The 8,132-nt window shown below is 30.4% G+C and overlaps 1 non-coding gene across 1 annotated transcript; it reads right to left on the bottom strand.

Annotated features, from left to right (window-relative positions):
• Positions 1–4,042: 4,042 nt before the first annotated feature.
• TRNAC-ACA lies at positions 4,043–4,114 on the bottom strand. The gene has a single exon. It is a non-coding gene; the product is annotated as a tRNA-Cys (tRNA).
• Positions 4,115–8,132: the final 4,018 nt, after the last annotated feature.

The following is an 8,132-nucleotide window of genomic DNA, read 5'->3' as shown; positions in this document are numbered from 1 at the left end:
GACAGCATATTAAAAAGCAGAGACATTACTTTGTCAACAAAGGCCCATCTAGTCAAGTCTATGGTTTTTCCAGTAGTCATGTATGGATGTGAGAGTTGGAGTATAAAGAAAGCTGAGTGCAGAAAAATTTATGTTTTTGAACTGTGGTGTTGGAGCAGACTCTTGAGACTCCCTTGGAATGCCAGAAGATCCAACCAGTCCATCCTAAAGGAGATCAGTCCTGGGTGTTCATGAAAGGACTGATAGTGAAGCTGAAACTCCAGTTATTTGGCCACCTGTTGTGAAGAGCTGACTCATTTGAAAAGACCCTAATGCTGGGAAAGATTGAAGGAGGGAGAAGACGGGGACGACAGAGGATGAGATGGCTGGATGGCATCACCGACTCAATGGACATGAGTTTGGGTAAACTCTGGGATTTGGTAATAGACAGGAAGGCCTGGTGTCCTGCAGTTCATGGCGTAGCAAAGAGTTGGATACGACTGAGCGACTGAACTGAAGTGAGGAAGAATCTCAACAGTAAAGAGTAGAAAAGAGTTTAGCTACAGGAAATTAAAATGCCACAGCATAGATTTAACAAGGGACATGACCAAGAAACATGGCCTCTATAAACAATGCTATAAAAGTTTATTAAGTGATATAAAAGAATATTTGAATAAATGGAGAGATACATCATATCTTTGGGTAGGAAGACTATAATGAAAAGATGGCAGATTCCTAAATTTACTGTATTTCAATCTAAACCCCATAGGATTTTATGTCTAAATTTCTCCAAAATCATTCCAAAGTATATTTAGATAAGATAAAACAACTATATGACTTGAACAAATAAACTTGTGTGGATTATTTGTAACATTTATAAATATTTAAATTCAAGTAAAGTATAATAAGATAGAAGTAAAGAGTTACACACACAAGGAAATGAATCATATGAGTTTAGGAAAACATATACTATATAAAATATCAAGGCAAGCTCACAAAGGGAATGAGTATCAACATCAAGAAATGATTAGGCACATACCCTTTATACTACATATAAATATATGTATACATATTTTATGTGTGTGGTGTCTGTTAGTTGCTCAGTTCTGTCTTTGTGACCCCATGGACTGTAGCCCTCCAGGCTTCTCTGTTCATGGGATTCTTCAGGCAAGGATACTGGAATGGCTTGCCATTCTCTTTTCCAATATATATTATATATTCTTTATAAAAAAATAGACCATGTACAATATCAGAAAATTAAAATATAGTCTAGTCCTGTAGAAGGATAATAGTCTAAGATAAAAATTATTATAATTGCACTGACACTATTCATAGTTATATAATAATTTTAGCTTAGTATATAATAAAAGTATACAAGGAACAGACACAATATAAATATTCAATGTATTCTCATATAAACAGTTCATATTTTGAAAATCAATAATAAAAAGAAAAACATAAAACTTCAAAAGTAAACAATTGAGATGTATAGTTGACGCTGCTGCTGCTACTGCTAAGTCGCTTCAGTCGTGTCTGACTCTGTGCGACCCCATAGACGGCAGCCCACCAGTGCCTACTAAATTGATCACATTTGAAAACGTAGAATAACCAATATTGGTGAAGATTGATTGAAGCTATTACTTTCAAAAGGGTTGGCACTAAAGCTAAAAGTATGTTTAGCCTACTCTTCTCACTTTTTAGAACAAATTAAAAGTAGTAGAAGTTGTTGAACATGTACTACTAAAATTAATATAATTTTTATTATAACAATCATTGTAATGTCATATAGAACATCCTCAAATTACAAAGAAATAAAGAGTATATATAAAAAAAATAAAGTTTGATCCTTTGAAAACATGTGTTCAGTCAAAACAGAGATTTACAAAAACAATAAAATGTCAGTGTTTATGAAAGATACTTTGTGTGTATGTGGGAGGGAATATACTTACAGATAATTTCAAAAAGTGATGTTATTTTATTCCTCTGAACTTTAGTGGCTTTGTCTATTCATAAAGTTAACAAGATTTTTGTGAGCACAAGAGAAAAAAGAGAACGACACTGGAATACATATAAAAGCACATTTAGAGCATATAGTAAAGAATCTACACCTACTTTAAAAAATTACTTTCCTTCACCTTGTTTTTTATTGGCAATCTTATATCCTATACTTTTACACAGCACTTTAGATTTAAACAGAGTTTAACACTGTAAGCATTTTTCCTATTTATATAATGCATACAGTGTTAAATTAATGGTTGTACACCTCACTTGAATCAACCAAGAAAATGTATATTTTTAATTTTTAGATCACACCTTCCTCATCTGTTTTATAACAAAAATTAAACTACCCATTAAGCAGTGTATCAATCTTTTTAGGATCAAGCTGCTTCTCTTGTGGTTTAAAATGTATTTTTAGTAAGTCAACAAAACTATCTCACTTTAATAAACCAGCAGTGAATAAAGAAGAGAATTATCTAATCTGTTAGACACATAAAGTACTTTATTATTATATATTGATTTCTTGTTCAGTAAGCAATTCTCTGACAAAAATTTGATTTTTCAAGTACCTAAATGCTGAGAAAGGATTATGGTATGGCATATAAACTGGTATTTAAAATACTGAAAATCTGTAGGTCTATTCATGTGTTCATTTCCATTTTAATTGATCAGTCAGAATCCTGTAATTTTGAGTAAGAATCAATTCCTAAAGCTTAATAGAGTTCAATGTTCCAGTTAGAAAATCTGAGAATCCTAGCCTGGTCTTGATGTCAATACCACTGTAGTGATCTGAGGGCCCTCAGGGGAAGATACTTCCACCCGCCTCCCAACACCAATTTTTAGTATAGGTAAAGGATATATTCCTTGACTCTTTCAGAAAAACTATGTAAATAAGCTTGAAGTTCCTCACATCTACCTTCCAACTCTACCTTCCAATGTATCCAGACCCTTCATTTGAGGAAAACCTTGAATCTGTTATTTCAGACTAGTGTTCTATCTCTCTCACCTTCTAGAGTCACACATATACTACAGACTTTGTTTTTAGAACCAAAAATGAAGTTATTATGACTGGTCAGGAGAGATTTCTTTCATTACACACAGTTCATAAGAATTAAAATTCTGTCTATTTAATGCATGTACCAATGGCTTCTCTACTTAAGATCCTTTCAGACATTATAAATCAGAAATAAATTTTGACAGTTCTATTATCAATCCCAGGTTTCAATATCCACAATGAATTACAGCACACTAAAAGATTTGCTTTGTTTATATCACTTCTTCCCTATTTTTTTTTAATTTTATTTTATTTTTAAACTTTACATAACTGTATTAGTTTAACTGGAGCCTATTATACAGAGTGAAGTAAGCCAGAAAGAAAAACACCAATACAGTATACTAACGCATATATATGGAATTTAGAAAGATGGTAACACTTCTTCCCTATTAAAATGTTATGACTAGGTGGCAGAAGAGCTATTTTTATTTTGCTGACCAGCACTTCTCTTTCTCTCTCAATCAGTACTATTTGTGGCTAATTTATATAAAGCTTTATTCATATTGGATTTAATAGCATTAATAGTTATATGTATTTCAAATATATAAGTCATAACCTAAGATTGGGCTTCCCTTGGTGGCTCAAACAGTAAACAATCTGCCTGCAGTGCAGGAGACCCGGGTTTGATCCTTGTGTTGGGAAGATCTCCTGGAGAAGGGAATGGCACCCCACTCCAGTATTCCTGCTTGGAGAAGTCCATGGACAGAGGAGCCTGATGGGCTACAGTCCATGGGGTCACATAGCGTCAGACATGACCAAGTGACTAACATACATACACAACCTATGATTAAGTATTCAAGAAACTGAAGCAACTCTTACAGCAGATTTCAGATGAAAAAGTAGCTTCATAAATTCTATTTTGTGAAAATAAAAGAACCAAACCAAACCGTTCATTCCGTCGTGTCTGACTCTTTGCGACCCCATAGACTGTAGCCTTCCAGGCTTCTCTGTCCATGGCATTTTCCAGGCAATAGTACTGGAGTGGGTTGCCATTTCCTTCTCCAGGGGATCTTCCCAACCCAGGGTTCGAACCTGGGTCTCCTGCATTGTAGACAGACACTTTACCATCTGAGCCACCAGGGAAGTCAAATAAAAGAAGAAACTACCTTAAATCCATGGAGATAAATGAAATTGAATGTGCTAAGTAGCTGACCCAAATCTTGAGACTAAGTTTACCAGGTTTATAAAAATACCTGTAACTTCTTTTCAATTGAGTAAACATATTGTTTCATTTACATAGCACATTATTATTTCAAGCTATTGTTTATATTTTTTAAATGTTAAAATAATTAGTAAGATCCAAAAATAATTTAGTTAAAAATAATAAAATCTAACAATAATTTATCCCACATCATATCTTCTATTAGGATTTCTATCCATAAAACATCTCAAAGAATCTTCAGTTTTCTTCTCAGCAACTTTTCTATGTACAATTTAATTTGCTTTATACAAGAGTGGTGTAACTCAAGGTCACCAAGTTATTAGACTTATAAACTGAAGGACCATGAAGGTGCATCTCAGAATATTTAAGTCAATTTCAGTAAACGAGAAAATTAATGAAGGAACTGACATATCAATCATAAAAATAAAGAGAAAGGGAATGCAATAACCTAATTAATAATCCAATTGAAATATTCATCGTTACAAATGAAATAAAATAATTATTGGCTCTGGGTTGAATCCAGACACTTAAAAATTTGACCATTTTACTAGCACATTAAAACAGTCATTATTTACTGTAAACACATTTATACATGTCTATAAGTAAGCTTTTTAATTCCTATGAAGATATTGTATCTGTGCATGTCTGTTGGACAACCTTCAGATCTGCATTAGCTAATTATTTCATAGTGTAAGCAGTGCATTTCTGGACAAATTTTCAGGATGTGCAATATTATATATTAACCTATAAATAACAATAAATAATAAAGATAAAAATCTTTAGAAATTATGGAGATAGACCTGCTTGAAGACATAGAAATTGAAATCACCTTGTCTATCCTGACAGAGAATGGTCATTGACTTCCTAATAGCTAATTAAATGTATCTTCATAATAAAGAAAGAATGAAACCAAAGTTTTACACGCAAAGCTGAAAGAGTACTGCCCTATTAGGTTTAAACTTGAAAAGCCAAACTAAAAGACTGTAATAAAATTTTGCCACTTTTCCTCAATATTTATTTGATAATTTATGAGACACAAGCATATGTACATGATTTTATAAAACAAGGTACTATATATGTATGTATGTATATGTACATTTACATATATGTGTGTTTATATATACAGACATACATATTTTTCACGAAACCAGTTAATTGTTTTTCATGTTTTGTTTGTACCTCTTTTCTCATTCCCATTCTAACAGGCATTGCTGTCTATGCCTGGACACTGATGTTAACAACTTTCTAATAAACATTTTCATATTTTTCATGCTTATGTATTTTTGTTAGAGAAACATACACATATGAACCTATGCTTTTTGTATCTTTTTTTTTTATTTATATAAAAATCTAGTTTAGTAAAAAAATAATATGTTTATATTTGCTTAGGCAAAAATAGAAATAATAGAAATAAGTCTATCAAAATGTAATATGCTAATTGTCATGGTCTCCTGGTGTATCTTGTTTTTACCTCACTTAAAAATATCTCTGAAAATCTTGCCAAATAACAGATATTATTTTTGTGTCTAACATACTTTATGGCATGGGAGACCATATAATATGGCTCACCAATTTTCTTTGATGGCATTCACCCAGATTATGGGTTTTAACACCATAAAAATCACAAAATATCCTTGTCTACATGTCTAGTTTTTTATTCTTAGATGGTAGATTCTCAAGGAATGAAATTATTGGGTTCACAGAGTAAAAGAACCCATGTATTTATAAAATACATTTTTCTTGCAAAGTGAAATCAGTTTTTATTGTTTATTTTTAGTTTAATATGCTATCATTAATCTTGCTTCATTTGTCAGACTGCAGTATTGTGTAAAGAACTCAGGTGACAGTCTCATTTTTCTTTTCCTTAGATTTCAGGAATTCTATAAGAAAATATTTTCAAGCATCTTCTAGGTTCAACTCAGTAAACCTTTTAATAGAGAGAAGCAATTCTCTTGCAGTTCATCCAAAATGTCTTTGGTAATATATGTCTTAGTAAAGCACTGTTTCTTTCCTCCGGACTTTCTATATTTACAGGTAGAGCCAACTGGATCTATGTTCCAAGTTTCCTTTTTGCTTTGACATTTTCATCTTTCCTAATGTTTGTATTATGAGAGAATTATTGTGTTTTGTCATTCAGTTCACTTAAAAAGCATGCAATATAAACTAAAAAATTCTTCTTGGATGTTCATAATTTTTAGGTCCAGAAAATATATAAACTGCAGTTAAGGTCAATACACACTTTCAAGCACTTAAAAGAAAAGAAAAATTTGAAATATGTATTCTTTGATAAAGAGTTAGGGAACTTAAATTCTGGTTGTGTTTTCAAGTGGCCTGTCAAGTAAAATAAGAGAAAAATGAAACAAGAACAGATTCTGAAAATGGGATGGGAACAATATCAGTAAACATATAAATACTTATCAAAATGTGTTCTCTAAATTTTTAAAGAAAATTCACTTTTTGTTCTCTTTGGCTTACTATTATTTTAAATGTTAACAATTTACTATAAAAGAAATCTAGGTTATATTGTATAATTTAAAAATAGGCAAATGTCACAACACATTAATATGAAGAATGTGAAGGGAATCCAAAGTTTAATGATATAAACAAAGCACAAGATGTGCATTCTAAGCTTGATTTTTGAGATATTAATAAAATTTGTCAATCTAATTGAAAATTTAAGTTTATACATATTATATAGAGGTTTTGAAATTTTGTAATTGAAAACTTAATTTCTAAGTGGTTTAGTACAATTTTTCTTCTAAAGAGTAAACCTAAACTTTCAATTAGAAATTAAAATAGTGATTATACTCAATAATTATTTATTAATAATAAAGTCACATTGCTAATTCATTTCAACAGGAAATTTATAATATATACATAAAAATTAAGATTTTTTAAAATGGAAAATGTTCCCAATGTGGAATTTTTTTACTAGAGTAAGTAGTTTGTCATATTTTCACTGAATTATTTTTTACTCCTTCAGAAAAATTTGACAGTTTATGAGAAAACCAATGTGGAGTCATTTAAATCATCTAGCTGACACTAGTTTTTAAATATGAGTCATTTTTTATCCATGCAATTTCATTCAGTTTATAATTGTTTCTTATTCTCAAATTTTAGTTTTATTAGTTGACTATTCATCAGTGCAAAAACACATCTGAGTTTTTTTTTTAGTAATGATTTTGTTACTAAAATTTTGAAAACATAGAATGTACCTAATCTATGTAATTTTTTGGGTACTCCATATTATTTTGAATAAGTTCACACTATGATTGTAAATACTATTCATGAATGTAAAGTATGTGTATATCCATGTATGTATCCATGTGTGTATACACACACACACATACATATAAATATAAATTAATTAATAGATACTAATGTATGTATATAGAAAGAGAAGAGAGAAATCACATAGAATTGTATTCATGTGAAACATATGAATATAATCTTTTTGGATTTCATTCAAAGATTAATATATAGTTTTGAAAGCTATATATATTTTATATGTATCTTGATATACTGACAGTTGTGAAGGAAATACTATTTAAACTCGCATGTAAACTTAACTTAGATCATTTTTCTGTTTTCCAAAGAAATGATTCACACTTTAAATAGGTAAAGAAAATGAAGTTTTAATTGATAAAAGATAAAACTGAACATACATGATTCTGAAAGAAAGTTTATATAGTAGAATATATAAGTCTAGAGAATACAATCCTGGTTAATAAAGCAGTAATCTACAACATAATAGTGCAAATGTATAAAAGATGATACTTCTATTTTTTCTGAATGTGTTTATTATTGTACATATTGTGTATTTAAATGTAAGCCATAAGCTTTTAAATACTTTAAGCCATTTGAAATATACATTATAAATATTATATTTTCTTTCCAAGTTATCCAGTGATTGTTTTATATTTGTATTTTTCAGGAATC

This window comes from Bubalus bubalis, chromosome 7 (genome assembly GCF_019923935.1).
Source record: "Bubalus bubalis isolate 160015118507 breed Murrah chromosome 7, NDDB_SH_1, whole genome shotgun sequence".
In the NCBI taxonomy this organism is placed as follows: Eukaryota; Metazoa; Chordata; class Mammalia; order Artiodactyla; family Bovidae; genus Bubalus; species Bubalus bubalis.
This window is presented reverse-complemented; position numbering and strand designations above follow the sequence as displayed.